General features: G+C 35.5%; 1 protein-coding gene across 2 annotated transcripts in view; it reads right to left on the bottom strand.

Annotated features, from left to right (window-relative positions):
* The window catches only part of ATAD2B (ATPase family AAA domain containing 2B), a 171,544-nt gene that overhangs the window by 155,198 nt on the left and 2,103 nt on the right, over window positions 1-14,243 (bottom strand). The gene's annotated exons all lie outside the window — the stretch shown is intronic.

Here is a 14,243-nt window from a genome sequence, read left to right as displayed (position 1 = left end):
GTTTTATCAGATATACAGAGATGACATGATACCCATTCTCCTTAAAGCTTTCCAAAAAATAGAAGAAGAGGGAATACTTCCAGACACATTCTATGAAGCCAGCATCACCCTAATACCAAAATCAGGAAAGACTCCACCAAAAAAGAAAATTACAGACCAATATCCCTGATGAACATAGATACAAAACTACTCAACGATATTAGCAAACCGAATTCAAAAGTACATCAAGAGGATCATACACCATGATTAAGTGGGATTCATCTCAGGGATGTAAGGATGTTACAACATTCAAAAATCCATCAACATCATCCACAACATAAACAAAAAGGACAAAAATCACATGATCATCTCCATAGACACTGAAAAAGCATTCGACAAAAATTCAACATCCATTCATGATAAAAACTCTCAGCAAAATGGGTATAGAGGGCAAGTACCTCAACATAATAAAGGCCACATATGAAAAACCCACAGCCAACATCATACTGAACAGTGAGAAGCTGAAAGCATTTCCTCTAAGATCAGGAACAAGACAGGGATGCCCACTCTCCCCACTGTTATTCAACATAGTACTGGAGGTCCTAGCCACAGCAATTAGACAAAACAAAGAAATACAAGGAATCCAGATCGATAAAGAAGAAGTTAAACTGTCACTATTTGCAGATGACATGATATTGTACATAAAAAAACCCTAAAGACTCCACTCCAAAACTACTAGAATGATATCAGAATACAGCAAAGTTGCAGGATACAAAATTAATACACAGAAATCTGAGGCTTTCCTATACACTAACAATGAACTAATAGAAAGAGAAACCAGGAAAACAATTCTATTCACAATTGCACCAAAAAAAATTAAATACCTAGGAATAAACCTAACCAAGGAAGTGAAAGACCTATACTCCGAAAACTACAAGACATTCTTAAGAGAAATTAAAGAGGACACTAACAAATGGAAATGCATCCCATGCTCTTCACTAGGAAGAATTAATATTGTCGAAATGTCCATCCTGCCCAAAGCAATCTACAGATTTAATGCAATTCTCATCAAATTACCAACAGCATTCTTCAACGAACTGGAACAAATAGTCCTAAAATTCATATGGAACAACAAAAGACCCCAAATAGCCAAAGCAATCCTGAGAAGGAAGAATAAAATGGGAGGGATCTTGCTCCCCAAGGTCAAGCTCTACTACAAAGTCACAGTAATCAAGACCATTTGGTACTGTCACAAGAACAGAGTCACAGACCAGTGGAACAGAAAAGAGTCTCCAGACATTAACCCAAACATATATGGTCAATTAATATATGATAAAGGAACCATGGACATACAATGAGGAAATGACAGCCTCTTCAACAGGTGGTGTTGGTAAAACTGGACAGCTACATGTAAGAGAAAGAAACGGGATCATTCTCTAACCCCATACACAAAAGTAAATTCAAAATGAATCAAAGACCTGAATGTAAGTCATGAAACCATAAAACTCTTAGAAAAAAACATAGGAAAAAATCTCTTGGATATAAACATGAGCGACTTCTTCATGAACATATCTCCCTGGGCAAGGGAAACAAAAGCAAAAATGAACAAGTGGGACTATATCAAACTGAAAAGCTTCTGTACAGAAAAGGACACCATCAATAGAACAAAAGGGTATCCTACAGTATGGGAGAATATATTTGTAAATGACAGATTCGATAAAGGCTTGACGTTCAAAATATATAAAGAGCTCACCCACCTCAACAAACAAAAAACAAATAACCCAATTAAAAAATGGGTAGAGGAACTGAACAGACAGTTCTCCAAAAAGAGAAATTCAGATGGCCAACAGACACATGAAAAGATGCTCCACATCGCTAGTTATCAGAGAAATGCAAACTAAAACCACAATGACATATCACCTCACACCAGTAAGGATCACCACCATCCAAAAGACAAACAACAACAAATGTTGGCGAGGTTGTGGAGAAAGGGGAACCCTCCTACACTGCTGGTGGGAATGTAAATTAGTTCAACCACTGTGGAAAGCAGTATGGAGGTTCCTTCAAAGGCTCAAAATAGACTTACCATTTGACCCAGAAATTCCACTCCTAGGAATTTACCTTAAGAATGCAGCACTCCAGTTTGAAAAAGACAGATGCACCCCTATGTTTATCACAGCACTATTTACAATAGCCAAGAATTGGAAGCAATCTAAGTGTCCATCAATAGATGAATGGATAAAGAAGATGTGGTACATATACACAATGGAATATTATTCAGCCATAAGAAGAAAACAAATCCTACCATTTGCAAGAACATGGATGGAGCTAGAGGGTATTATGCTCAGTGAAATAAGCCAAGCGGGGAAAGACAAATACCAAATGATTTCGCTCATCTGTGGAGTATAAGAACAAAGGAAAAACTGAAGGAACAAAATAGCAGCAGAATCACAGAACCCAAGAATGGACTAACAGGTACCAAAGGGAAAGGGACTGGGGAGGATGGGTGGGTAGGGCGGGATAAGGGGGGAAAGAAGAAAGGGGCTATTATAATTAGCATGCATAATGTGGGGGTGGGAGAAAGGGGAGGGCTGTGCAAGACAGAGAAGAGAAGTAGTGATTCTATAACATTTTGCTATGCTGATGGACAGTGACTGTAACGGGGTTTGTCATGGGGACTTGGTGTAGGGGAGAGCCTAGTAAACATAATATTCTTCATGTAATTGTAGATTAATGATAACAAAAAAAAAGAGAAAGAAAAAGGGGATTACTCCCTGATAGGATAAAACTAACTGCAAATCAATGATTAATGAATGCTTTACATATCCTTAATTTTGATCTCTTAAAGGGTGTCAGATGCTGAGCTATGGAAGTATATTTTTCTGATAATATTCCTTTCTCTTAAAAAAAAAAAAAAGCAGTTCCTTTGTGGTGATCTCCAATAGGTTCTTCACAATGGTATAAAGGTCATATCAAAGTGTGGGCAAAGGGTTTGTTTGTGTTTATACAGAGGATCAAAGCCTAATTTGGCTACCCAGAAAATGAATCAAGATACAATATGAAGAAGAACTTCCAACATCAACATCCTCTGGAAGAGTCATTCCAGAAGATGATCATCAAAAAACTTCAACAAAGATCCTGGCACTGTTGCAGTTGTAGCTGCATTCATCCCACCAGTCCCTGGACTTGCCATTGGAATGAAGAAGGAGATATCTAAGCTGGCCTGTGCATACAGTAAAACAACAAATTTGACTAGATCTATACTGTTGGAACTCATCCAAGAATTAGGACAAGTGCAAGTTGCAGCGCTCCAAAATAGTGCAACTATAGACTATCTACTGTTAAAATAACATATGGGATGTGGACAGTTCCCAGGAATGTGTTGTTTTAATTTGTCTGATTTTTCTCAAACTATTCAGATTCAGTTAGACAATATCCATCATATCATTGATAAGTTTTCACAAATGCCTAGGGTACCTAACTGGTTTTCTTGGTTTCACTGGATATGGTTGGTAATTGTAGGTCTGCTTTTGTTATGTAGCTGTATTCCTATTATGTTAATGTGTGTACGCAATTTAATTAGTAGTTTAAAACCTGTACATGCTTATGTTACTCTACAAGAAGATATGTCAAAGAAATAATCAATCTTTCCATGTTTTCTTCTGTCTGCTACCTCTATAGCTTTTCTTCTTCCTTCCTAATTACAACCCTTTAGTAGAATTTGTGCCTCATATCGAAAATTACCAAGTATCATAATTCTTCCAAGTGGTAAAGATACCTCAAGACAAATGCTGGACATAGAAGCCACAGTGTATAAATCTGCAAAGAAGTAAAAAGCTAACCTTTTCAAACAATAAGGCTTCTCTCTCACTTACCAACTTTACATTTCCCTGTATGGCTCCGGAAGATGACTGGTTAGCCAGAGACGGGTAAGATTCCCCAAGGGAGGAACAACCTAAGACAGGCACAGTCGCAGGGGGGCCATCAGGTGAGAAATTGGGGATCAACAGAGGTGAGGCTTAGAACCTCACCCCTCCTGTTTTGAGAGAAATCTTCTGCATCCGTGGATGTTTTGTTGCCCTTGTCTAGCTTGGATTAATACTTAGTCTATAGGCACAGACCTGATCATCTACATTTGCCCTCTTACAGCGCTAAATTATGTTTTCTACCTTTATCTTGCATCTACGTACCACTTCAGCATTTTATTTAAAAATAATAATAATAGTAATAATAAGGGAGAAATGTGGGATTCACATATAAATCAAGTATAAAAATCAAACGAATAATCATATCTGACTTGATTGTTTATAATTCATGATGTGTGATCAAAACTGAAAGTTTCTGTGATATGACTGCCCTTGCACTGTTCACCATGTAAGAACTTATTCACTATGTAAGAACTGGTTCACCATGTAAGAACTTGTTCGTTATACTTCAGAAGATTGGAGACTGTTGAGAATTAGACTTGGGATTGATTAGTGATTGTGCATTGAGTCCCCTATACAGAATTTTATTGTTGTTAACAACCATTTGATCAATAAATATGAGAGATGCCCTCTAAAAAAAAAAAAAAAAAAGGTATCCTACAGTATGGGAGAATATATTCATAAATGACAGATCCAATAAAGGGTTGACATCCAAAATATATATAGAGCTCATGCACCTCAACAAACAAAAAGCAAACAATCCAATTAAAAATGAGCAGAGGATCTGAACAGACACTTCTCCAAAGAAGAAATTCAGATGGCCAACAGACACATGAAAAGATGCTCCACATCGCTAGTTATCAGAGAAATGCAAATTAAAACCACAACGACATATCACCTCACACCAGTAAGGATCGCCACCATCCAAAAGACAAACAACAACAAATGTTGGCAAGGTTATGGAGAAAGGGGAACCTTCCTACACTGCTGGTGGGAATGTAAATTAGTTCAACCATTGTGGAAAACAGTATGGAGGTTCCTCAAAAAGCTCAAAATAGAAATACCATTTGACCCAGGAACCCTACTTCTAAAATTTACCCTAAGAATGCAGCAGCCCAATTTGAAAAAGACAGATGCACCCCTATGTTTATCACAGCACTATTTACAATAGCCAAGAAATGGACGGAACCTAAGTATCCGTCAGGAGATAAATGGATAAAGAAGATGTGGTACATATACACAATGGAATATTATTCAGCCATAAGAAGAAAACAAATCCTACCATTTGCAAGAACATGGATGGAGCTAGAGGGTATTATGCTCATTAAAATAAGCCAGGAGGAGAAAGACAAGTACCAAATGAGTTCACTCATATGTGGAATATAAGAACAAAGGAAAAACTGAAGGAACAAAACAGCAGCAGAATCACAGAACCCAAGAAAGGACTAACAGTTACCAAAGGGAAAAAGGGACTGGGGAGGATGGGTGGGAAGGGAGGGAGAAGGCAGGGAGAAGAAAGGGGGGCCTCATGATTAGCATGTATAATGGTTGGGGGGGCATGGGGAGGGCTGTGCAACACAGAGAAGACAAGTAGTGAGTCTACAGCACCTTACTACACTGATGGACAGTGACTAATGGGGTATGTGGGGGGGACTTGGTGAAGGGGGGATTCTAGTAAACATAATGTTCCTCATGCAACTGTAGATTAATGATACTGAAATAAAAAATAATAATAATAATTATTTGCCAAAGAGCTGAGGTCAAGAGTCTTGTGTACTCCATCTTCAATGTCTGGCACATATAGAGTTACTCAATTAAATATATTAAAGAATTAAAGAAAGATGCTTCTGTTTCCAGTTAAACTGCTACTTCTAAATAATTGTACAGCCTTGGGCCAATATCACTTCCCTTCAATTTTCCCATCTAATAAATTTGGAGACTGAATTAGAATAGTAAAAACTAAAAATTAAAATTAAAATTTAATTTTAAATTTTAAGTTAATTTAAATACTTTCAAAATTTTAGCATAGAAACCATCTCCACCTCATGAATTGGTGCTGCCAGTTTCTCTCATTTGTACACATCTCTTAATGAAGCTTCTCGTACTGATTCCATACATACACTTAGAATTTTTATAATGTGTCACTGATTAAGAAGGTATAGCTTTTGGAACTTAGTTTTGTTTTTTAAAAGTGCATTTCCTTAACTTGCACAATCAAGTACACAACTACAACACTCATCGCAAGTGTGAGCACTGAAGTATGTTCTAAGTTGTAAAGGAACTGAACTTTTATCAAGTAACTTCAAGACTTTATTCCCTGCCAAGTGGGCCACTTAACACATAGGCACCAAAATAGTAAACAGAGGTCTGCTAGAAGTCGTACCAAGTCTTGTGTACCCAAGAAACTGCCAGTACATTTCTCCAGCATGCCATCAAATGTGCTTAGACACAGTCTGCTTAGTTATCAGTTTAGGGACAAAATATTTCGAGGTGCCAACATCTGAGTAATATGAGCTCCAGAAGGAATGAAAAAGAGAGGGAAGTAATATTTAAAGATAATTTTAGGTTATCATTAAGAAATAATGATAAATACTACAATCCAAAAAGATGGAAAACCACAGCCTGAAAAAATGTAAGATTGCCACCAAAAGAGGGAAGGAAAAATTCATGCTTAAAATATAGTAGAAATTTACAAACACAGACAAAATAAAAAATTCTACAAGCTTCAAAATAAAAAGAACAGAACACCTGCAAAAGAAAAAGAATCAGACCAAAATCAAACTTCAAGAGTAACCACCGCATGCAAGATGACAATAAAGTAATATTCTTAAAGTATTGGACCCAGAATTTTGTATCCAGCCAATTTCTTATTTAAATGAACGAGCACAATGAAAATACTCCCAGGTATATAATTTCTGAAAAAAGTCTGTCCAAAAAGTCCCCGAAATATTTTTGGAGGAAGTACCCACAAAGAGAAATAAATACAGAATGGTAATGCAAGATATGAAAAGCAAGATAATCAAATTGGTATCTCAGTGAAATTTGTTACTGAAAAAAACTCCAAAGGAAAGGAAAAGTACTTATACCCATTAAAATAAAAATCAGAACTAAAATTCTAGACTATATAGCATAGGAAAGGAGGTGGAAAATTACAAGAACATTTTTAAAGAACATGTGTTTAGAAGGTATATAATTTTTTTTAATGAAGTTAATAAACAGTTTAGACTTTAGGAGCAATCTCTTTCTCTTCTCTCTCTCTCTCTCTCTCTCTCTCTCACACACACACACACATGCACGCACACACAGCAGAATGTTTAATTTTAAAATCAGCAGAAAATGCACAAATATGACCTAGTGGACATATTTGTAACACTGCACTCCCTATTGCAGACTCCACATTCTTTTCAATTGTACATGGAACACTTACAAAGCTAGCCATAAATGGGGTGACAAAAATTAGTCAGAACAAATTTCAAAATATCAAAACCATATGGAGTATGTTCTCTGAACACAGTGGTATTAAACTAGAAGTAACAAAAAGATAATTAGAAAATGTCCAACAGTTTGAAAAAGTAAGCAATATACTTCTAGATAAACAATGACCAAAAAATAACAAGAAATTAGAAACTACTCTATAGTTAAATATTAACCACTAACTATTCTAAATATATATATGAGATATATACATATCATATATATATATGTATATATGTATGTGTCAGGAGAATATGAATAAAAAAATTAGGTAGAATCTTAATATGACACAAAATATGTAATTTGGACATTGAAAAATCAATAAATTCATGCTGTATTTTCCATCTCAGTGCTTTCCCATCATATATATCTATTTACATTTTTTCTACACTTAATAGAAAATACACTTTTCTGAAACACACAGAGATCATTAACCAAAACTAACAATACATTAGGTCACAAAGAAAGCATCAAATTCCACAAGAGAAATAATTATAAATTATGTCATGTAAGAGCTGTTCCTTGTTCTCAGATAACCTATTATGAAGGTGAAAATGATCTGCAAATTAACCTAGGAATTCAAATACACTCCCATCAAAATTCTAGTTGGATATTTTGAGAAATCCTATAATCTTACTTGGAAATAAGAAAAAAATAAATAAAGATCCTTCAATATCTAAGCAACTTTAAAAAATAATAAAAAGGAAGAACTTGCCTTTAAGGTTATTAAGACATACCACAAAACCAGTCATGGAAGCAGAATGGTATTGTCACAAGAATTAACAGACCAATAAAAAAGAACAGAGAGATCAGAGCAGAACACATATGAGAACTTGGTGCATTATAAAATGGCACTACAAATGATACGTTGCCTAGCAGAATGAATAAAATAAATCAAATACCTAAATAGGAAAGGTAGAACTACATGTGTTTACAGAGTCACAACATAAACAGTATGTATCACTTTCTATGGGACAAAAAGTTAAAAGCCATGTATCTTTACTATTGGAAAACAAGAAAAAATACCAAGTCTAGTAGAAAATAGAAAAATGGTATTAACTAGCATTTTAGAGATGAAGAAATTTTTTAAAAATTACTATGGACATAAAGAGTTGTTCATCCTCATTAGTAATCAAAGAAAAGCAACTAAAAAGCTAAATATTGCCAAATATTGGCCAGGGTGTTGGGATATAGGAACCCCTCCTGATACACTACTCATAGAAGTGGAGACTAGAACAGCAAATCTGGGGATAATAATTTACTTTACGTACATGTATACTCTATTCCACTGCTGGGTATCTCCAAGAAATTCCCACATCAAGACTTGACATGACACTATAAGGATGTTAATTGCAGCATGTAACATACAAGGTGTATCTGCATAGCTCCAGGAGGTGCATTCGCATTGACTACAGTGTGAATGGTGCCTCCTTGACTTTTGCAACACCGCACACCTGTAACAGGGGACCAAAGAGATATAAATGCTTGCCCACATGGCACTGACATTTTAATGTAGTAGCTGCTTGATAAATAAATATTTTTTGATTGAATGAAAGACAAAAGCAGTAAACAAGTCTCCCATCAAAAGTTATGTTAGATTACCTCCAAGTTCCTGTCTGAAAAGATTGGAGAACCCATTTTATGGGTATCTTAAGTACCACTGCTTCACAGATCCTAATTTGAGTCCTAAAATACAGACAGAAACTAATAATGCTAAACACTGTTTAATTCACTAGTAGGTATCTTCATATATAAATATGACATATAATGTCTTTTCAAAAGGTTTAAAAAAAATGAAACTTTTTTTCAAATGGAAAACACTTATCTATCCCAGAGATAGATTCCTAAAGCATAAAGGAAAATGTACACACTGATAAATCAAAATCACCAAGCAGTGGGAAAGATGGCAGCACAAGCATACTTTTATTGAAGAGCACAAGACCCCACCTTAGTCACGTCATAAGGATGTTTTTTCCCTCAAGCCATCTTTAAAATATTGGGAAACTAAATACTACAAAAAATGATCTCTACACAATATGTCTGTTCCTCTCCTTATACCCACCTCCTAAAATCAGGCAGCAAGCAATTACTGAAAATCTCTGTCCTGTATTTCATATCCCTACAGACTACTGCTCCCATTTTCAGTCCCAGTACAATCCGAGACACCAAAACTCCAGACAGTTCGGTAGAAATCTGTCTATATACAGTATTTCCTGACTGTACAACAGCTGCCTTCTTCACTTTTTTGTATTATTTGTGAAAACTACCGACTGAACAGCATCAAAGAGTAGTGATAAATACAGATGAGACAAGATATACAAGTGAATAAGACAGAACTAGATTTAAATATTACCCTACCACTTACTACCTATTTGGCCTTCTACAGGTCTTTTAACCTCCTTGGCAACTCAATTTCCGCAACTGTAAAATGGGGATACCGTCACCTGCCATACAGTGTTAATGCAGTGATTAGACGAGATATCATTAAACACCTGGCACAAGATACTAAATAAACCTCAGCGTACTCCTCTCCTTATTAGGTTAACACGAAATGTACAAAAGCGCAAAATTCAACAAATAAATATAGTAAAAGTGGAGGCTATCAATGTGAAAATAATTTTAAATGATGCATACTTTCCATTCATTCATTCAAAAACTATTCATTGAGCACTATGTCTGGCAGGCACTGCTACAGGCATTCAGCTGTGAACAAGACAATTTCTATCTTTAAAGAACATCAAAGAGTTCTACTCAAAACATTCAATGAATAAAGGATTAGAATTCTTATCTCACCAAGTATCTATTTCATTCATTTGGCCCCTAACTTGAACTGATTTATCTTGTTAATATGTATACCATGTGCATACTTTGTCCTGAAAGCGGGGACTGTGTTTTATTTATCCTCAGTTCTTAAAAGTCCAATCATCACGATTTTCACAAAACAGATCAGCTCCTCAAGATGCTATTCATTCATTCATTAAGCATCTTTGTGTCAGATGCTGCACTAGGCTCTTCAATATACAGCAGCTGGGGGAAAATAAGCTACAGTGCCTGCCTTCACGGAGTTCACATCCTACTCCAGTAGAAAAAGCATAGGGGAGAAAGATTTTAACCAAAGGTATATATCCTACCTTCACATAATCCTAAAATAAAAATTTACAAATGAAGAAAAAAAACCTAATACCAAAATACTTATAGTTCAAAAGCATTTGAAGTTTAGAATCTTACAACATATGTTCAAAGTACTAAAGTTAATACAAATTACAGCCTGTTTAATGTAGATGTCTTCTGTACGAATGCAAGAGACACATACAATACTTGTCTCCTTTATTTTTAAAAAATTAACACATTTTACATATGATTTCCCCCACTAACTTTGTACTTCCATAGAACATTTCAATTCAAAAATCCCAAATGCTTTCTACTCACTAAGTCATTTTTCACAAAACCCTTCCCCATGGGGAGGCATAACAGAAATACTAAATAGTCCTAGTACAAGACCATAACCTAAATACTATGAAATTAACTCAGTAATGCACACAAATGAAATTTCATTGTGTATGTTCAAAAAGAAATGCTAAACACACAATCTAAAGTAATACAGCACTTTTCTGAAGTGGATCCTTGAAGAGACAGGATCACTCTCCACTCAGGTACAGGACACTGGTTGGGCTCCTTAAGTTCTAACAAGTAGCAATCCTACCACCTGCCCCACTGGTTTCCAGAAGTTCCAGGTTTATCAATAGCAGGTACTGAGAAGATATGCAATCAAGGACCTGTCAAAGGATGGCTTAAAAGACTACTTGCCAGGGAAAATAATTTAAGGAATTAATATGCATTCACTTCTACAGATGTAAGTTTCATCCACGACCTAAAAAACTTGCAGTTTGTATATAATGCACTACAGAAATGTCCAGTAACTGAATTTTTTAAAGTTGCATTTTCAGTTGGCTACTAGAGATAGTCGTATGAACTCCACAGCTGTTTTCACTCAAAACTGTAACAGAAAAAAATGCTTATCACATTACTCAGTATCACCTATGTGGGCTCAGTATGAATTTGATATACTGAAAAACACGCCCTACTCTGAGGAACTTGTATTCCTCCTCCTCTGAGAATTATACACATTGTCACATTTCCCTCTCAGACTTATTTACCATGTTTAACCCTCTGAGAATTATATACATTGTTACATTTCCCTCTCAGACTTATTCACCATGTTTAACCCTCAACTTCCACCACTGCTTGTGTTATGTTGGCAAATGCATAAATATTAGAAAAGAGTAAGTACAGGGTGATAAAAGAGCATATTAAAGAAGGACCCAGAGATTTTTTTAATAAAATAAAAATAAGGCAAGTTTATCTAGAAGGTTACTAAAAATATTTTGACTCTCCAACTAAAATACTCAATGACCATCTCAAAAAACACAAAAGGCTAGTGACAAAGCCAAAAGGCCTAACAAGAGGTAGAAAAAGAGTTGAAATGTTTTTCAAAAATTGTTTTCCAATTCTGTGAATACAGTATTAGTTGGTTTGCTGAATACAATTCTTGGGTGGAGCAAATAAGTGCTAATTACTGATGGTCAGATTAACTGACCTAAAAAAGGTCAAGCTTTATACAGCTAAATAAACAAAAAAAACGCCAAGTATAAAGGAGTAATTACAACTGCCTGCATAGCACAAGTCAACTTGACATTTTTTTAAACAGTGGGCACACAAAAAAATCAATCCAATGACCTATAGAATAAATTATGTTTATTTCCCCATTCCACACATACTTGGGGAAAACACAAAACTTAGGCACAGCTCATGGCTTTTTGGAGCAAATGTAACGTCTTTCCACACAGTAGATGAAATAATCATTATAGAAGGAGGGGGGTAAAAGTGTAAAGTGAAGAAAGCACAACAGAAAAAAGGAATAGCCTCAACTACATATCTTATGAAGAGCAATACATTTCTTCCTACAAAATATATCTCCTAAAGCAATAGCAAGACCATCCCCATTTTCCATCAAGTAAGTCATACAGACACCAGCAAATGTCTAATACTCTATAGACACAGAGGATGCCTTTAAGTGTGCCAGAAAGAATGGATTAAAACCAACTTGAAAGGAAAAGCTTACCAGATTCAAATAAATCCTCTTCAGAAATACACAGCAAAGAAATGTACAACCCTGTTCCTAAGTATATATATATAGTCCACAAATTCAGAATTATAATGTATCCTCTTCTAAAGGACCAACCACAGTACAGAATTAGTAAATCTCTTAATCTCTTAAATTTCTCAGAGAAAGCAATTAGATCATTCATCATTTATTAGAACACAAATCTTGAAACTCAAAAACAAATATTTCAAAATAAATCTTCATTCACCTGCCTTAATGATCTTTTTAAAACATTTTAAAAGGATCCTTGAAACAAAGTTTCACTAGCATCCTTCTAGGAAGAGCTTAGTATCTTTCATTCTTCCAGCAACCTAAAAGCTACCAAATGTTCATTTCTACACTAGATTATTGATTCCTTGCCTTTTAACATCCCCATAACAGCTGCTTGACAAATTACCTCACCTTATACCCCAGGGGGTAAGGATAGCATGATATCCCTGAATTTAAAAATGGGACCACAAACTGATCAGTGACAGATGAGCTAATTGCTTCAGATGAATTAGACACTGCTCTAATAGACTAGACATTCATAGCATTACACAATGAAATGCTTATATTCTAAACACTTTATTTGTGCTTAAGTGGAGAAGATAGACCTTTCTTAAATTTACTTTAAATTTAAAATATATGCTAGCTTCAGAAAGTAAGTTTGTTGTACATGTTCGGAGTAATTTCTACAGAAAGCCTAGTTGTCAGCGTAATTATTCCAAATAGTTTGCACAACTCTCGGATTTAGCTTTCTCACTTCAACCTAGGAGACCTGTAGGCCCTGAAACAGTTTATTAGGTAAGATAATTTTTAAAAGATTTTCCAGATTGTTAGCAAAATGGAAGAGAAATGTTTTCAAAAATACAGTATATTTCAGAATACTACGGTAAAATAATGTCTGTTTTATCAGCCTTGGTTCTTTCTGATAAGCGTCAGAACAGTATGAGATACAGAGAAAAAGCACATACAAATCATAATCTTGTAGACCCGTACAGAAAATAAAATACTGCTTTCCTCCCATAAGAATAACAAAATAAAGTGGCTTTAAATACTATTTTAAATGAACAGCGATTCCCAGCCAAATTACTAGACAGAAGCAATATTCTTTTCTGAATTCATAACCAATCTCACAACACAAACTTATCAACTCCTTTAAAGTGATAAAACAGTTTTACGCTGTAAAAAAATTTCAAGATCTTTCAACTTTTTTTTAGACAAATAAATTATCACCGCCCTTCATTAAATGTCACTTTTCCAATAGTGACAACGATGGGGTTAGCTCACCTTTGATAAACTATTCCCATAACAAAAATGCAGACATCTAAGAAACCGTACAACTTGGAAATGATACTGCCTATTATCCGAAACATTCGACACGATTCTTTCAACATGCCCCTTTTCTGACCAGAAAGCTCTACTGGTCCCTTCTAGAACCCTGGTTAGCTAGCTAGCTAGCTAGCGTATTCTCCAACCACAATTACAATGTTTGATCTCTCCTGCCTGGAGAGGCGATAGCGTTGATTTTGTTTTAAAGTTGGTGTCAGAGCAGCTACAAACTTTTTTCAGCATTCCTGCCTGGCTGCGAACTGCAGCTCTCCGTTCACTACCTCAGCAACTTGAACCACCCCCAAACAGTTCGAGAGTAAGCTGGAGTTAGACACTGGCAGGAGGTGACACACTTACAGGAAGGGTTTGACACCGCAGAAAACTTT

The sequence above is a fragment of the Manis pentadactyla genome, chromosome 2 (genome assembly GCF_030020395.1).
Source record: "Manis pentadactyla isolate mManPen7 chromosome 2, mManPen7.hap1, whole genome shotgun sequence".
NCBI lineage: Eukaryota > Metazoa > Chordata > Mammalia > Pholidota > Manidae > Manis > Manis pentadactyla.
The sequence above is the reverse complement of the archived record's forward strand: the minus strand, read 5'-3'. Positions and strand labels throughout refer to the sequence as shown.